The sequence below is a fragment of the Amblyomma maculatum genome, chromosome 1 (assembly GCF_055883805.1).
Source record: "Amblyomma maculatum isolate TAMU_Amacu chromosome 1, ASM5588380v1, whole genome shotgun sequence".
In the NCBI taxonomy this organism is placed as follows: domain Eukaryota; kingdom Metazoa; phylum Arthropoda; class Arachnida; order Ixodida; family Ixodidae; genus Amblyomma; species Amblyomma maculatum.
The window spans coordinates 428,172,638-428,190,794 of record NC_139344.1 but is presented as its reverse complement, the minus strand read 5'-3'; the positions used below and the strand labels follow the sequence as shown (position 1 = coordinate 428,190,794).

Below are 18,157 nucleotides of genomic sequence, written 5' to 3'. Positions count from 1 at the left end.
ACCGGCGCTGTGAACTTGCCTGCAGGTTCGATCAAGTGACTTCCCGCCGTGCGAATTTTCGGGCCGGTCCAATGTGTCAAAACTTTCTTCAATTCTCGGGCGAGACCAGGGCTCATTACCGAATAATCGGTACCAGTGTCGAGTAACGCGGTGACATCCACTCCATCAATCGTTACACATAAATCGGAGGTAGTATGCCGGATGCTGTCGCTACCTGACAGAATCGAAATCTCGTCGGGTCTGCCTGACGATGACGGAGGATCTTCACATTTCCCGACATCAGCGACCCTGCCTCCGAAGGCCGCTGGTATTAGTTTTCCCGGCTAGGGCTGGGAGAGGAGCGGCGTCGGGAAGAGTGGGGACTTGTCGAACTGTAGCTCGTCGCGGACGTAAATCGACGCTCTTGGTAACCGGACGTGACAGGATACTGTCGCGCTGCAAGGTTGCTTGCAATCTCAGTTGGCCGTTCGTCATTCCGAGGGTAGAGGTCCTCCGAGGCGAAACCCCGCATGTTGACGCGGCGGTACGGGCACGCCCGGTAAAGGTGACTGGCTTCCTCGCAATGATAGCACAGGGGGCGATGGTCCCGGGGCCGCCATACTTGACTTTTACGGGGTCGCTGGTAGATTGGCGGAGGGGAGTAGTGAGGCTACATGCGGCTCCATGCGAGGCCCTCCATGCGAGGACCCTGCGGCTCCATTGCTGGAGCTGCGGCGTTGATACTATGGTCCGGCGGGGGAGCCCTACGTAAGACGGACACGTAGGTGGGCCTCGCGTCGAACGTCTGGTGGGGAACGCGCTGCTGGGGAACGTCAGCAACTTGCTGAGCTGCCATACGCACCTCGTCCCGGACGACTTCAGCCAGTGAAGAAAAAGCTGTTGTGTTTCAAGGCATCCGGAGCGCTTGCAGTTCCTCCCGCACGACAGAACGGATGAGATTTCGTAGTGCGTCCATGTCGGTGCCGACACACCGAGCCCGTCAGTTCAACCGTGACATGAACATCATTGGGTCCGACGCACCCCCTGTGCATGTCGCTGCCGACATGCACAGGGGGTGCGTCGGACCCAATGATGTTCATGTCACGGTTGAACTGACGGGCTCGGTGTTGCAGCGTTGTCTCCATGGTCGCTGCCTCGCTGAGAAACTCCGCCACAGTGGGCGGTGAACTGCGCACTAGTCCCGCGAAAAGTTCTTGTTTAACGCCCCGCATCAGGTGACGCAGCTTCTTATCTTCAGGCATTTGTGGGTCTACACGCTTGAAAAGGCGTGTCATGTCCTCAAAGAACATACGCAGGCTCTCGTTCTGGCGCTGATTGCGCGAGTGTAGCGCAGCTTCTGCTCGCTCCCGGCGGTCGGCGCTAGGAAAGGTGGCTTTCAAATCATGACAGAAGGCTGCCCAGGATGGAAAGGAAGCCTCATGGTTTTCAAACCACGTCCGTGCAGACCCTTCAAGAGCGAAGTACACGTTGTGGAGCTTGCGCTCATCAGTCCACCCGTTGTAACGAGCAACTCGCTCGTTGTTCTCAAGCCAGTCCTCGGCGTCCTCGAACACGTCCCCATGAAAAGAGGACGGTGTTCGCGGCTGATGACACAGGATGTGGGTGGGAAGCCTGCTCTCAGATGTCATTGTAGCAGGTTCTACGGCCGTCTGAGGGTGCGTCATCCTGGTAGCGGCCGGAAGGGGTCCGAATTCAGGGGGCTCTCCACGTAGGCGGCGGCCGAGGCGTTGATGTACGGGGGTAAGCTCCGCAGTGACAGGTTGATTATGCAGGACTGGATCGATACCCGGCAATTCCTCCACCAGATTTGTAACGTAACGTTACACAGAAGGCGCTCTGGCACTCTGGCATTGAAGAACACCAACAGTCAGTCAGGGCAGCACAAAAGCGGAGCACCGTTTCGCTTCGCCGTCTTCTCCGAATCGCCCGTTCAAATCTTCGTCGTCTATGAATGGCATGTGTCAATATTGGGGACACTCAAGCTCATCCTTTAAGGGTATGACGCGAGAGCGGACGCTGACAGCCCACATATAAAGTCACGCTTCAACCAAGCCGTATAAATGTGCCTGCGTGTCGTAGGGGTAACGAGAATGCAGACGGTTCTGGCAGGCTGATTCTGATATCACTCTCCCATATGGCAGGAGCGACCTGAGTTGGAAGCTCCTGCCCATGGCAAAAGGGTAACCTGAATTCAAATGTCATGGCAGGCTGATTTTTTTTTATGAGGAGACCGTAGCTACGCCTCTTCACGACGTAGCTGCGTGTAGCTTTAGCTACAAAATTCTGGCTGGGTCAATGGGTTACGAGGCTGGGTATTTTTGGACGCATACGTTAGGATCGTGGTCCCCTAAGCCACCTGAAAGTTCCTCTGCATCATGTTCGCAGCAGTGGGGCAAATTGGGATTTAAAAATTGTAGCTATTAGGCGATAACCTCTGGCGTTATTGGGAGAGAACTTTCGGCGTTTGCTGACGCGGAAATGTGAAAAACATTCTTGTTTGCAAAACTTGCCTACATCCTGCAAGTTCTACATTATGCGACAAAGAAGGGGCAGGCAATGCACAGAATATTCGAAAATTTTGTATGGGGCTCTCATATTTAATTCAAATTCGGCCCAGCAATTAATACAGCTTGGCTTCCAAAAACGGCAATGGTCTGAATTTCACAGTTCTCGTATCACTGTCCCATGACAAAGCCCTTTATAAAGTAACAATGGACAGACTGACACATTATGAGAAAAGCGCGCGGCAGTCAATACTGCAAGTCGGCAACCTGTGAAGCCCTCTACAAGAATGCCGAAACATCTGAGGAGACTTAGGCTTCGTTTTTAAGAGTATGACGTGGCAGTGTTGTGTGCATACCATTTGCTAGCCGCCCTCTCAGATCCTCGTTCACGCAGGCGTGCATTGCTATTGACATAACTAATTTTAATTTAAGCCTCTAATAACCGACGCATACTAATTATCATATTGTCATAACATACAAATTCATATGAAAGACAAGGCGAAAAACTGTGGAAATATGCTGACACGGTCTAGAGGTTTCCTGTCTAGCAACCTGAGCATCCGGCAGTCTTAGAACGTTGATTTCGATCTCACACTTCATCTAAAAGACGAACCGAAAGTTGAAAGCCTTGCAAGCTCAACCGTGACAACTGTCCTCGTGCCCTTACACAACAGGACGCATGTCACCAACCAGAGCGAAGACAGTGATTTTACGCTCGCAACGCCGCCAAGGCTGATCCCGGTTGTTGTGTCCAATGGGGCGGGGCCATTAGTGTTGTAGCATTAATTCAAAAATATACATCGCGACGAGATAACGCTGTCAAAAATATCCCCATTGGACTCGTAAATAACGCCAGTTATTATCGTTCTTGCTTCAAGGTTCTCAAAACGAAGACGAAAACGATGCTGATATTTCGTCGAAGCACGCGCAGCAGCTGCTCAACGGTGCTTTCGCAAGCGCAGTGAAGACCGCTAAAAGATGAGGTCCGCCAAAGAGAATGCCAAGAAGGAGCCTAAGGCGAAGCCTCAGCCTCAAGCCCCGAAGGCAGGCAAGCAGTCCGCCGGGACCGAGAAGACGGCGACCTGTAAAGTCCGCTTCGCTGAAACAAGCCCGGAGAATTCACCACCCTGCACCCGTTCTCAGAAGGAACGATTCGAAAAACGTCAGAAGGAAGGCGAACTTTCGTCTACCAAGCCAACGAAGATTTCTTCGGATGTAGACGGCTCTGTCCTACGATCCATGGGGAACCTGGCTGTTAGTAAGAACGAACCGGCTGCCTCCAAGAAGGCTCGCGAAGCCGCGAAAGAGCTTTCTGCAAAGCCTCCTACTGTCACCGCGCCAAACGTCAAGAAGGAGCAAGGAGCCACCAACGCCAAAGCAGCTAAGCCTCCTGCAGCCAGCGGAAAGTCATCCCGCCGCAAGAACATTTAAACTGCTCTTCTGCTCAGCTCCAACGAGAGCTCTCAGGCACCGCTGTTTTGTTCTGAATTTTTTTTTTTTTTTTTGCAGAACATAAAGTGTACCCAAAGCTCACTATTATGTCCTTCTCATTCTGTCGTGTGCAGACGCATGTGTTCAGTTTGGAACAGCGTTTCTACTCAGCATCAGTCGTGAAGTATCTGAGCGTGATTCGTAAAAATATGCTTGGTAAAGCAACAACTGCATTGGAACGTCACATGTTGTCAGAACATGTTTGCCATCCCAATGGCATTATAGCTGCGGTATCACAAACTCTCATTTCGCGCTAGAGAAATTAGGGCCACCTCCACAGCTCACCATGCCGTCGTTTCTGCTGCATTATCTAGCGCTTGCGTTGCCATTCAGAGGAGGACGAAATGTTATATAATTCAGCATAAATAGCTTCAGCTGTTGTTCTGCTGTTAATGCATCGAGTGTTCCATGAGATGCTTTTAAACGTATTAATAATAGCAGATTTATGAACGAAAAATTAAATAAATTTTCAACCGCGATGGACGATGGCTAAATCTAATCGAAACTGTTACGCTTACTGCAGCATCTAAGCGGTACTGGCAAGTTCATAGACGTGAAAAGAAAAAAAAGAATTGTTCCGATATGCGGCAGGGCAAAATATAGAAGAAGAAAGGCTGCATGGAAGAACCTCCTTCACAACCAGTGCCCCAAAAATTGGCATTATTATAAATTTTTTGCAGATGCATTTAAACGCACAGTCGCACAAGCGAAAGATAATTATGATAATGAGTATTTCAATTCCCTTTCACAATCTAATAACCGACATGCACTTTTCAGGTTTTTAAAATCGCGGAAAAAGATTCCTGTCTCAGAAAATTTACCCTCATGTGTTTCGACTCCTAAAGAAGCTCTTAGAACAGTAGAAAACATCGCTAAAGGTTTAGAAAAGCGTTTTTTGTCAACACTTCCCGAATACCCCATGTTTGTAGGCCCAGTCAATACGGCTAAGGATGTCCCTAAAATTACTTTTTCGCAGCTTTCTTCGATTGTAATGACGTTGCCAACTGCTGCGCCTGGCCCTGACGGAGTAACGTCAAAAATGTTAAAAATCCTCTTTGAAGTGTCTCCAAATTCCTTGTTAGAATTGGTAAATTACTCAATTATTATTTCTTGGATACCTGGTGACTGGACACTAGCTAAAGTGATTCCCTTACTGAAACATAATGGTGGTGGCTATACTTTGGGCAATATCAAACCAATATCTTTAACATCAAACTTGGTAAATTTAATTGAAAGAGTCGTACTCCAACGGGTTACCGAGTTTGTGGAACCAAAACATATTCTTAGTCCCTGTCAAATCGGATTTCGAGCAAAATTTTCAATATGGAATGCACATACCGACCTTGAGAGTCGAATTCTTCTTGCGCGGCGCAAAAAAATGCATGCTGCATTGGTGACTCTAGATATAGAGAAGGCTTATGATAGTATAGAGCCCCGAATTTTATTGCACAGATTAGAATCACTATGTTTTCCACAATACTTAATTGATTGGATATCTACATTCCTACAAAACAGAAAAATTTACTGTTCATTGAATGGAGTGCATTCTGCCAAATATCAACAAACCAGAGGTGTCCCTCAAGGGGCAGTTCTCTCGCCCGTGCTCTTTAACATTTTAATGAGTTCAATTCCCACTCATCAGGAGGTTCGCACGTATGTCTATGCGGATGATATCGCATTCTTTACGGCTGCACCTGACATTCAATCCCTCAACAGGCGCCTGCAATCTTACCTAAGCTCCCTTCAAAATTGGTTAGGTGACTTAAGATTTAAATTAAATGTTAAAAAGTGCGCGTTCCTTGTTTGCCAAATTCAGGATCCGGTAACTCTTGCTCTAACATTTAAGCAGGAAATGATTCCTCAAGTTAAGTCTTTGAAATATCTAGGGGTGATTTACGATGACCATTTGGCATGGAGGGATCACACTGAACACATTGCAGCGAAGGGGGCACGTGCTGTGGGTATGTTGCGCAGGTTAAGCAATCCAAGGTCTGGGATGCGGCGAGACGCACTTTTAATGATTTATGTTATGTATGTCCGCCCAATTATAGAATTTGGATCTGTGTTATTTTCTGGTTCACCTGCTTACAAAATTCGTCCGCTTGTTCTTTTAGAGCGGGAAGCGCTTAGATTATGCCTTGGGCTCCCCAAATTCGTGGCTAATAATGTATTATACCTTGAAGCCCGAATACCTCCGTTGTTAACTAGATTGCAATTCTTGACTGTCCAGACGTATCTGAAAATATATGAATCACAATTCCACCGCTCCATATCAATTTTTTGTTGCGAGCCAGACTCCTTTTTTGGAGTCGGATGGCCTCGGTTTCATACCCCGCAGGTAATTCTAGTGCAAAATCTGTTACAACCTTTGCACGTAGTCCTTTCTAACATCCTTCCAACAAAAGTAAGTGCATCGTCGGTTCAAATTGTCTATGATGACATTTTCCCAAATAATGCAAAACACTTAGCACCTCACATTTTAAATGGATTATTAGAAGATCATTTACAAAGTCTTCCCGTTAGCGTAACGATAGCAACGGATGCTTCTCAATTTATTGAAAAAGCCGGCGTTGGAATATACTGTCCGCTTTTAGACTGGGCTTTTTCAGTCCGTCTTCCGGATTTTACTCCAATTTTCCAGGCGGAGTTGCTGGCGGTGGTGCTTGCTCTGCGCAAACTAGACCCAACATACTCAACAGTGGCTGTAATTACAGACTCTTATTCTTTGTGCTTGTCGCTTTCTTCGAATATGGACTCGCCAATTTTAAACACCTTTCTTTCATTGCTCCCCTCACATTTGAGCCTCATACATATAGTGTGGGTACCAGGACACAGCAATGTGACAGCCAATAAGGTTGCAGACAGACTAGCCAAAGATTCTCTGAACGGCCCTGTATTGCCCATCCTCCCGGCAACAGCGTACATAACAGCAGCACGATTTCGGCGGCGTGCCTTATTAAGCACGCAGTCTGGATCTGTTTTATCCTCGGATGACTACATGCACCTCAAGTATTCCTGGAATAGGAAATCATGTCAATCAAGGCAGACTGAGGTTTCTCTAACCAGGCTACGCTGTCGTATTCCGCCCCTAAATTTCTATATGCACAGGTCTGGTTTAGCGCTTTCTCCTGTCTGCTCATTCTGCGGGGAACCGGAAACAATAGACCATTTCTTGATATTTTGCCGCCGTTTTACCATGATGAGAAAGCGGTACTTAGAGAAGCCGTTACAACAGCTGGGCCTTAATAGGGGATATTCAAAATGCTAAGTGTTAGCATTGGTAGCGACCGCCATGTTGTAAGGGGCGCGATCGGATTTTTGCCGTTGGATGCTGTGCGTGGAAGGTTCAGCAGGTGCCGCCTTGGGAGATCTTTTAGCTTTCCATCATGCAGCATACGCCTTCAGCGTCAGTTCTGAAATGGTCGCCAGACCTCAGTGTGCTTCCGAAGCTAACCGATGCATCCCTGGCAGCATTTTGCACGCACAGTGATGCGTCCGGCAAGCAGCAGCGTAAGGCATACAATTTCGCCGTTGAGGCGTACGCCGAGCCTTCTTCTGTGTCAACGTGCACGCCAGAGCGGAGGTAAGCACTTGAAAATCATTACCTTAACTAATAGATTGTTTGCCATCCAGAGCAAATGCGTAGTGCTTGCTGCTCGTCTTCAGTTTCAGAGTTGTGCTGCTGTTTAGCTCCCCGCTCACAGCGGTATGGAAGTCAACTTTAAAACTTAATAGGCACGCAAGGCTTTGCTCTCACGAACAGTGCTTGATCCTCGATTGTATAACTGGACCTTTGCTATAGTGTCCTTTGCGAAAAGTTGCAGGACAAGCTTTCCGAGCCGTCCCATCGTTCTCTCATAGTTTCTGTAAAGCAAAAACATCCCATAAAGCAAGGCTGTGTGAAACTTGAAGACCTGATTAGCTTCAGATACCTTTGAACTGTTCCGTAATGAAGATTGAAACTTCGGGGATGATACTTGGTTTTTCAGGGGGCGCCAACTCATTATCTTGGTTAACCTGGGTACGCTGATACGACGTACACGCTCTCACATTTTCCGAATGATGCCGCGTCTTTCGTTTTCTGCTTACTCGCTTGCCGCGGACTGGTGGAGTGCCGGCCGATAACTAGACAGGCAAACACTATGCTTTTAATATCTCATGCCCCACAACCTGTATTGCGTTGCTGACGGCATCACATACTCTGCGCGTTCGTTAAATCCACCCGTGAAGGTAAAACAACAGTCCTCTGTTGTTTTTTTTTTTTAATTCCATTCTACAAGTTGTTTTTTTTTACCTAGTTGCAAAGATGGCATGTAATGTTTGAGAGAACCCATGCTCTCTTTTGGTGGTTGGTTGATGTCCAGCTGAGCACTTGTGATAATATTCCAAGAGAACTGTACTGCATTTGATAACTGCACAATGCTTTATGTAATGCTTGATCTGTAAATTGCTTGCGTCGTCCACTTTCTACTGCAGCCCCGATGTTGTTCTTGCCCGTGGCATCTGCTACAGAAGCCAGAAGAAGACTGGAGCACCCTACCCTGTGACAATCACACTAAAGAGAGATACGGATGAAATAACTGCCAGCATTTGTGAGTGTCCGGCTGGAAACGGAGTCTGCAGCCATGTGCTAGCTCTTCTGCAGCACCTCACCTTCCTTCAAAAAGGCGGCTACAAAGAGGCGCCTCCTGCGCTATCCTGCACTGAGCTACCCCAGCAGTGGAGACGCCCTCGGCAAACAGGACTCAAACCAGCCAGTGTACAGACCATTGACTGGCGACGGGTGCATGATGGTGGATGCAGTGTGCCCAAGCGACTGAAAGTTTCGACGTCTGAATGCCAAAGTGAGGACAGTGCGCAAGTTGTCAACTCAGTGAAAGAGCTTGGACAAACCCTGGGAGCCCTGGGAAAAACCTCATTTGCTTCCGTTCTGACCAATATGCGACCTTTAGTGCCGACAAAATCTGGCTTTGCACCACCCGGCTCTCCTGCGACATACCACCAGTCTCTCCAGCCGTCTGGGTATGCAACTTTGCTGGGCAACCTGCTGCCTGGAACAAATCAGACATGCACTTTTCCGACCATTGAGCTTTTCGTCGATGTTGAAGAGCATGTCTTTGAAGAACGATGCTCAAGTGCAGAAAAGGCTATATTTGACGTATCTCAGTACCATAACTAAGAAGTTCTGCTATTTTGCGAAATGAAGGGGTGTTGTCTCGAGACTTAAGTCATTGAAGAAGACATTGCCTTTTTTTAAGACAATATGTCGCCAGATATGTGAAAAAAAAAGCAGGATTGTATGTTGGAATACGAGACTAGATGATATCAAGAAGAAAACAATGGCACTGCTGAAGGATGTGACACATAAATGCCTAAAACACCGTTTCCAACTGTGATAGGTTTGTATGCAGTGGTACATAGTGTAGGATTGCATGTTGAAGGTGTCAGTAGTTATGAAGCTGGCGCACAGAACGAATTGTGATACCAGTCCAACATTTATTTGCCACATCTTGAATTACTGCTACAAAATGTTAAGGAGCTCAGCACGCTACAAATTGCCGAGCAGTTGTGCAGAATAGTTGTTTCATGTGAACGCACGCTACACAACATCCCAGTTGTGGCAGCCACTTGTCTATGGATGCAAAAAGTAAGGCGCCTGTGTACTGCGTGCTGTCAATGCACATTAAAGAACCCATGTTGGTCGAAATATCTGGAGCTCCTCACTGTGCGTACCTCATTCTAGAGTAGTTTTAGGACATTAATACTTTATAAACCATCTAAGATGCTGCATAAATCACTAGTGCCTAACAAGGTCTTTGTATCCATGATCCTATAGCTTAAACAGCATTATTTTCTTAGCACTTATCTCCTTACTTTTAATGCTACAGCTTTCCATACATTAATTATGGTAGCTGACGGGAACTAGGTGCTTGCTAAGCAAAGGGTTACTCTAACTTTTACAGCCGTAGCAAATATGTGTACCTGTATAATCTTTGTCTTGGTTTATATACCATGCCATTGGCTGTACAGCTATCATCTTAAATAACGGGCATTCAAACAAGTGACCCATTTGCTTATGGAATTCTTTTTCTTCACATATACTAATCAATGAGCATAGCTCTCCTTGTCCGAATTGTTGTAACCTGGAAGTATCTGGCTGTCTATAGATAACAACATGCCGTGATTGAATCCAATCAGCGCTTTAGTTTCGTGCCTTATAGTGTAGCTTTAAATCTTGCTTATTTGCAGGAAATATCCATATCGGCTGAAGACGCCCATGAGCTGGAGAAGAATACGCGTCAACAAGCACAGAGCCAATCTTGGATTGACGCTCGCCGACACAGGCTGACTGCTTCAGCCTTTGGCAAGGTGATGATGAGGAAGGAGTGGACGCAGAAAGGCCTGCGCAACTTGCTCGACCCCAAAGACCTTTCCAGAGTGCGAGCCATTCAATACGGCAAAAAAATGAGGCCATTGCTGTCGAGCGCTATGTGGAAGTGCTAAGAAAACTGGGGCATGATGTGACAGTAGAACACTGCGGCATTGTTGTTCCTCCTTCATGTCCGTGGTTGGGGGCATCACCCGACAGGTTGGTGTTTGACCCAGAAGAGGGAACTTTTGGAGTCCTTGAAGTCAAATGTCCATACTCGTTGAAGGATTCAGATGTGGAATCAATGAAGGCTTCTGACTTTTATGTTCAGTTTATTGACAATGGTGAGCCTAGATTATCACGTGGTCATGAGTACTACTTCCAGTTAACCGGACAGATGGCTTTGACCTCCTGTGAGTGGGGGGACTTTGTCGTTTTTTCTCAGGAGTGGATAATCATTGAGAGGGTGCGCTTTGATTATGCCCAGTGGAAAGCAATTAAACCTCGCCTAGATTATTTTTTTTTCAATGATATGCTGCAGTACTTCTGCCGTGAAGTATAGATTTAATATAGAAATCATGTACGTCACTCTTACTATGTTGTTTTGTGCACATTTTCTATTGTTCACCATCGAATTATTCAGTATGCATTGTTCATTGTTGCATTCCTTGTCACTGCAGTTTTTTTGTTCTTGGCTTTTTATCTTAGTGCTATCTACTTTGTACTGCTTTGCACTGTTTCTTCTGCTTGAGTTAACATTTCTTTGTTTTATTTAACTGCAGTATATAATTTTAATCTTTGGCCTTCTAGTCTTCTTACCATTCCTGTATGAACCTGAATATATACATTTTTATACTGTTACCGACAGTCGACTATCCCTTCAATAAATGTCACAGCCTAAACAGGTCACAACCATTGTTATGTTTCGCCCTACACGAAGGAGTACAGTGTTAGTCTTGCTGGGCTTCTTTAATTTGGGTAGCTACATCGCTAAGCAGTATGCTTCACAGTGTTTGCAAGGAGCGTCAGTCTGTCATATTTACGGCCTTTGGGAAAAACTGGTGGAATTATGCTCTTGAGGCATGCAATGTGGCTTCTTTGCATCTCCAAAGTTCCAGATATCACATAGATGTAGGGAACTCTCGTCCTTAAATTTCAGGGCTTCCTCCAGTATTACAAAAGCCCCACTACATGTCTTACAAACAAATCTTGTGAGATGTATATTTTTGACAATGTTCATTCAAATGTGAGCTGCAATGCCCATGGCTTTGAGCTTGGACCCACTTCACCTGGCACCTGGACATAAGAGCCAGGATCTGTACATTACTGGTTCAAAATGCTGACAGTGCAGTTAGCCAAAATGATAGTTACACGACATAGCAGTGCGATACGAATTGTGACACCTGTCACAAAATAAGATGGTGCTAGGTGACGTGGCCCGAGCCAAAATCCATGCACTCTATCATCTACGTGAAACAACTGCTGTATGGTGCAAACCGTCAAATGTTCAAGAGATTTACAGTGGCCATGTCATAAAGTGCTTGTTTTTGATATTTTTTTACTGTTTCTGGTCCATGCTACTGTTCGTCACTTAGAATGAGCTTTCCCAGCATGTAATGTTTCTGTTACAGAACTATTTTTTGTGTGTCCTGCCTTGTAATTACACGCTTAAGTGGTGATTGTGTTGCATAGATAGCTTCTTGCACTATTCAGTGCTTACGTCATGGAACTTGTTTATGTTAAGAAGTGGTGTATGGTACATAAAATAGCATATTAAAGCACACTGGAAGGGGAGATTTCACTTGTTAAGTCTTCATTTATTGCACTTTGTACTACTATTTCGTATGTGCTTGACAAGAGCATGCACTCATACTCTGCTTAGCATGCTGCTCTAGTAGACTCTTGCTTAGAGATGAGGTCTGACTGAAAATTAGTCAGTATGGCAACCACAGTCCACATCTGATTAATTAATGGTGCCAGTGTGAAAGGAACAGGGCGGTCAAAAATGTGGAAGGACTTAATTCGCTGTATTCTTCTCTCAACATCAATCCTGAGAGATGCAATTTCTTGTGTTGCTTTCACTTCTTCTGCAGAGAACTTCCTGTTACACAAAAATGGAGGAATGTTCAGGCCCACACCTTTCTTTTCTGAAAGATCTCCAATCTTGAAACCTTTATCAGCCATAACAGCATCTCCTGCGTCAAACTGAAGGTTTAGAAAGCCACTCTGAATGACTAGTTCTCTGTCAGAAATTGAGCCTGTAAACAGCTCCGAAACAAAGGACAAAAGGCCATTTGGCATTATGCCGACAAGTCCTTTGAACGTGTTTGCAGACTTGTACGAAGAATATGTGCTTGACTGCAGTGCTAGCGAGCTGGGCACTGCACACTTGACTTCACTCGCATCCAGAATTACTTTTGTTGCTGGATACTTTTCGACGAACACAGCAGGCATAGTTGCATCCACAGTTTCTCGTGGTTCCCACAGAGGTAAGTTCTTCAGCTTGGTATAGAGCAGACTGATCCATGTTGTGCATATCCTGGATACGGTTGCTTGCGAGATGGTGAACCTGTGAGCCAAGTCCTGCTCAAAGAGGCCAAGTCTTAGTCTGACCAGAACCAGAAAGAGCTCGTCGTCCTTGGCCAACTTTTTCTTCCTTGACTATACAGGTCCTTTGGTTTTCTGCACTGCAAGTTAGTATTGTCGTCGGGGTGGATATATTTTAGCAATGCGACAAAGTGTTCGTAATCGGGGAGCCCTGTATAAAACATAAAATCCTCATTCGTTTCTTTAATACGGTCCAAGCAGAAGGCAGCAGTTCTTGACTTTTCTGCTTCAAGCTGACGTCGCAAAACATTGTTGTCGCCTTCTAACTTATAAACGGCCGTTTTAGCTTGTGCCAGTTCATTCCTTAAAGTACTACACTGTAGCTTCAGTCGATGAATTTCCTCGGCCTGTGTCGACATCAAAGCTTGCCCTTCAGCAAGGCAACTTTGCTGTGTTTGGGGTGGCAGCTGCTCGTCTGCAATGCAGACTTTACTTTCCATTTCTTCCTGCGGTGTTGCTCTTGCGGCTTTGTCTCTCTTGACGGCAAAGGTGTGCGTGCTTTTGGAGCTTTTCTTTCTTTTTTTGCGCGCGCGAACACGAACACGCTGGGAACCACTTCATCTCTGAGCATTCTTTTGCTACTTGCCACTCCTGGTATAAAGTCATCTCTTTTGAAGTGCTTTGAGCATACCTGTGTATGCATGGTGACCTGAAATAGAGGGCCTTCATCCCGTTTTATGGCAATAATCCATCTTCTGCGGAGAGCAGGATCTCGCGGAAATCCGTGGTAGGAAACCTGAACAATAAGTACAAGACGGTTTAGCAGCGATGAAAGGGCACACAACGACAGAATTCTAATACTGCGCTGCCCTGACGGCGAAAAGAATGCCCTGAAACTGTAGCGCAAACTTAGTACGGACGAAGAAAGCTAAAATACAACTGAAAGAGCACGAGCTGCGGTAGAAATCGCCAGCGTTTTCGCTTGCATGGCGTTATTCTCGCGGGAGAACAGCATCACTATAAACGCGATATACACGAACTCAGTCCACTTAAAAAAAAATGCTGCTGACTGTCAGTGCACGTTAAAGAACCCCAGGTGGTCGAAATTTCCGGAGTCCTCCACTACGGCGTCTCTCATAGCCTGAGTTGCTTTGGGACGTTAAACCCCACAAACCAACCAACCAACCAACCATTTTTTAGAAACAAGGCGAAGCGTTACGCAGGCACACACCCGCGTGCCCGCGTGCACACACTTGATGGTGCCATTCAAGTGTGTGCACGCGGGCATGCAATATCGCGCTTGTATTGAACAAAAACGAGTAAACGTAAACTACGAATGCACAACGTATATTTGACACGGTGAAGCACGACGGCAACAAAAGAAATCGAGGTTGACACGACGCCGAACAACTGGCAAAGCATTGAACGGACGGATGGCGGCGTTTCTATTTTTGAATGTGGCGCGTGAACTCACCGGTAAGAAAAAAAAAAAAAAGAATTCCTACCTTGTTCTCCGACTCATCCTTGTAGCCTCGCTGCGTACACAAGGGGACACAGCAGTGGGAGGGCATCGTTCGCGGGAGGGAGGGTGAGTGCGACCCATGGAGGAAGCTGCGACCGTTCCTGCCGTTCCACTGAAGCATGGATGGACGGATAGATGGAATCTAAGAGCGTTCTTTTTGAAATAGGGTGGTAGCAGTTGCTATCATGGTCATTTTTTCCCCCTATATCTTAATTATTGCAGCATGGAGCCAATCATAGAGCTAATAGAAGCTCTATGGAACCAGTAGAGCCGCCAACGACGCCCCTGACAAAATGGCGCGCAGTATTTCGCGTTTTTCCTCCTAGATGGAGCGCCTTTTTGAATATCCCCTATTACCCGCAACTTCTGCGGACACGATTTTGTGGACGCGGTCTGCGGACACGGTCTGCGGACACAAATTTGTGAACATAGCGACGTAACGGTGCCCCGCCGTGGAGGCGTAGTACTAAGACGCCCGACTACTGTGCCGGAGCTCCAGGGTTCGAACCCGACCACGGCGGCTGCGTTTCGATGAAGGCGAAATGAAGTGGCGTCCGTGTGCTGTGCGATGTCAGCGCACGTTTAAGATCCCGAAGTGGTCGAAATATTCCGTAGCCCTCCACTACAGCTCCATTTTCTCTCTTTCCACTTTCACTCCCACCTTCCTTCCCTTACGGCGCGGTTCAGGTGTCCACAGAGCACGTGTGACAGATACTGCGCATTTCCCTTCCTATGAACCAATTATTATTATTATTATTATTATTATTAATATTAATATTATTATTATTATTAGCGACGTAACGCTTTTGAGTTAATAAACCACTCCATCCATTCTCGAAAATAAATTCGAGCAGGTATGGTATCCCGGTCATAGTAATAGCCAGCCATTATGGAGCGCCAATACAGTGGAGGCCCATAAGCATAATTATGTCAAATGGATTCCCATCCTCATTCTCTATGCTTAAATATCGAATGCCGTGTGAATGTAGTGTAAAATCCTCGTGACACGCTCTTCATAATTCTCATAGTCTACAGTGAGAATAATAACGGGATTCCGCGAGTGACAGATACTGCGGCTTTCCTTTCCAGTAGACGAATTATAGAACGCCAGTAAACCATACTGCCTTAAATGAAAATGTATTGTATTGGTTCACAGGAAGGGAAAGGCGCAGTATCTGTCACACACGCACCTGAACCGCGCTGTAAGGGAAGGGATAGGTGGAAGTGAAAGTGGAAAGAGAGAAAGGGGAGGCGTAGTGGAGGACTACGAAGTAATTTCGACTACCTGGGGATCTTTAATGTGCGCTGACATCACACAGCACGCGGACGCCACTTCGTTTCGCCTCCATCGAAACGCAGCCGCCGGGGTCGGATTCGAACCCGGGAACTCCGGACAGTAGTCTGGCTCTTACCACTGCACCACCCCGGCGGGGCACTTAAATGAAAAGCTGGTTTTTTTTTTTATAAAGCTGGTTGTTTTCACAAGGGGCGCTTGATGTACCGTCTCGGAAAGCCCGGAAAGAAAGCGCGCTGGCGGCGGCGTCGGCTGCCTCATTCCCTTCGAGACCCATATGAGCAGGAACCCATACTATTTTCCGGTAAGCGGGTCCCCGGTATAGGTGCCATTTTGGAGTAGTCGGTAGGCTAAGTTGGCGCCCAGCCTTGCTCGACGTTCCGACAGGCCCCTTGCGAGTCGGAGATAATTGTTTTGGAATCAGTGTGGGTAGCTGCCAACGCAATGGCGACCTCCTCCGCGTGAGTTATGTCACGGGCGCGAAATGCAAGCCCGTTAACAGTTTTGGACTGATGGACCACTGCGGCCATGTACCATACACCATAGTGGGGGCCGGAGGCATCCACGTAATAAATGCCGGGTTTCGACCCATAATGGCGGCCCAGGGCTTCCACCCGCGCCAGGAGCCGGCCATTGTGGTCTTCACGTGTCATGTTTTTAGGAAGAAGGTGTAAGTGGAGGGCGCATCTCCACTCGAAAGGGAGACGTACACGCTCTTCCATAAGGGTGGTATGTTAAATGTGCAGCCGGGCAAGAAGGCGGCGACCCGACAGTGTCTTAGAAAGACGTGTGTATTGGTCTGTTAACTGAGCCTCTCGGATCGCCCGGAACGTATTCAACGTGCCCAGGCCCAGTAGACGCTGGTTGGAGGTGTTCAAAAGGAGATCGAGGGCTCTCAAAAATTTTGCGCAGGACGACTTCGAGTGCATCCTCGTCTTGTTTGCAAAAGTGGAGATAAGGAGTCGAATACAGGATTCGAGTGGTCGCGAATGCATGCGCCAGCTGCAAGGCGTCTTCGCACCGCAACCCTCCACGTTTGTTAGGAACCCGGCGGAGCATGTGGCCAATCTGGTCCCCTACCTTACCGAATTTCGCCAAAGTAGTGTCCGACCGTCTGTGTTGAAGAATGAAGAGCCCAAGTAGCCGGACTTCTGTTCATTCAGGAATTGGTCCTGTCTCCAAAGAGAGCTCAATTTTGGCCGTACACTTTGGTGAGGGGCGTATGTGTACTTCAGATTTTTAATGGAGCATTGAAGGCCGCAGCGATGAGCATAACGGTCAACTGTGGTCGCCGCTTGCTGCAGGTCGACCTCAATATCTCCAAGGGAACCTTGCGTGGCCCACAGGGTGATGTTATCGGCATACAGCGCATGCTGCACACAAGCGAGAGCCCCCAACTGAACCGGCAAGTGCATCGTAGCCAGATTGAATAGAGAGGTGGTTTTCCTCTGGCTCCAAGTTGGAACGGTTCATGTTCGGTGTCCTGGATTTTAATGTAGGGTTGGCGATCTGTCAAAAATGCAGAATGTATCTGAACTTGGAACCAGTTTGTGAAAAAAGATTGCGTATTACCTCATAAGTAACGTTGTCGAAAGCTCCCTTCAAGTCTAAGGCGAGTACCACCTTGTCGTTGTGGGGGCATTCGACTGAGTCAGGAACTTCCCGAATAAAGGAGTATAAACACGTACATTTTCTGTTCCGGTATTTTTGCTTTAATAGATCCACAGTGGTCCAAAATAGAGGGACTGCGACCTGCCTGGGATTGCCGAAATGTGCCTCTACGGCTGCTACCATTTTGATTGCTCAGGAGCATCCCATATATACCTACCTAACAGTTGCCGCCCTGAGGGCACATTTCCGACACATCACCCGGGTTACCTGTCATCATTTGGTCAGTCTTAATTCCTATTACCAGGCCGCGTACATCGTTTACAGAGACCGCTGATGCGCATCGCGCTATTCTGCAGTCCCAGTTTGCACCCGCATCTAGACCGCCCTCTCCACTGTGGAGCCTGCATCAACCACACGTGCTTCTTTCAATACCCGGCATCAGGATTAAGGTTGAGCTATCGCCGACAGAACTAAAACAAATAACTCTTGAATACTTACATGAGCACCATGCAAATCGTATGCACGTCTACACCGACGGTTCAGTGAAGGCCGTGAGCTCTTCTGGCTCCATGGTCATACCCGCATTTACTACAGAAATAAAAGTTAGGACAATTCACCGTACTTCTTCAACCGCCGCAGAACTAACCACTCTACGTGTCGCTATTAGGCATATCAGTCAGCAAAGCCCTCAACGATGATCTATTTTCACAGATTAAAAAGCAGCTCTTCGCTGTGGAGCCCATGAGCAACTCGCTGCGGACATACGACACCTTCATCACTATGCCATAAATGGAGGACATGACATCATCTACCAATGG

At 47.1% G+C, this 18,157-nt stretch overlaps 2 pseudogenes across 1 annotated transcript; one reads left to right on the top strand and one right to left on the bottom strand.

Annotated features, from left to right (window-relative positions):
• Positions 1 to 8,934: 8,934 nt before the first annotated feature.
• Positions 8,935 to 10,927, top strand: LOC146209328 (uncharacterized; annotated as a pseudogene).
• A 1,316-nt stretch (positions 10,928 to 12,243) lies between these two features.
• LOC146209327 (uncharacterized) lies at positions 12,244 to 14,585 on the bottom strand (annotated as a pseudogene). The gene is made up of 2 exons (XR_014700979.1): positions 14,418 to 14,585; positions 12,244 to 13,708 (listed from the first exon to the last, which is right to left on the bottom strand). The product of XR_014700979.1 is annotated as an uncharacterized LOC146209327 (transcript).
• Positions 14,586 to 18,157: the final 3,572 nt, after the last annotated feature.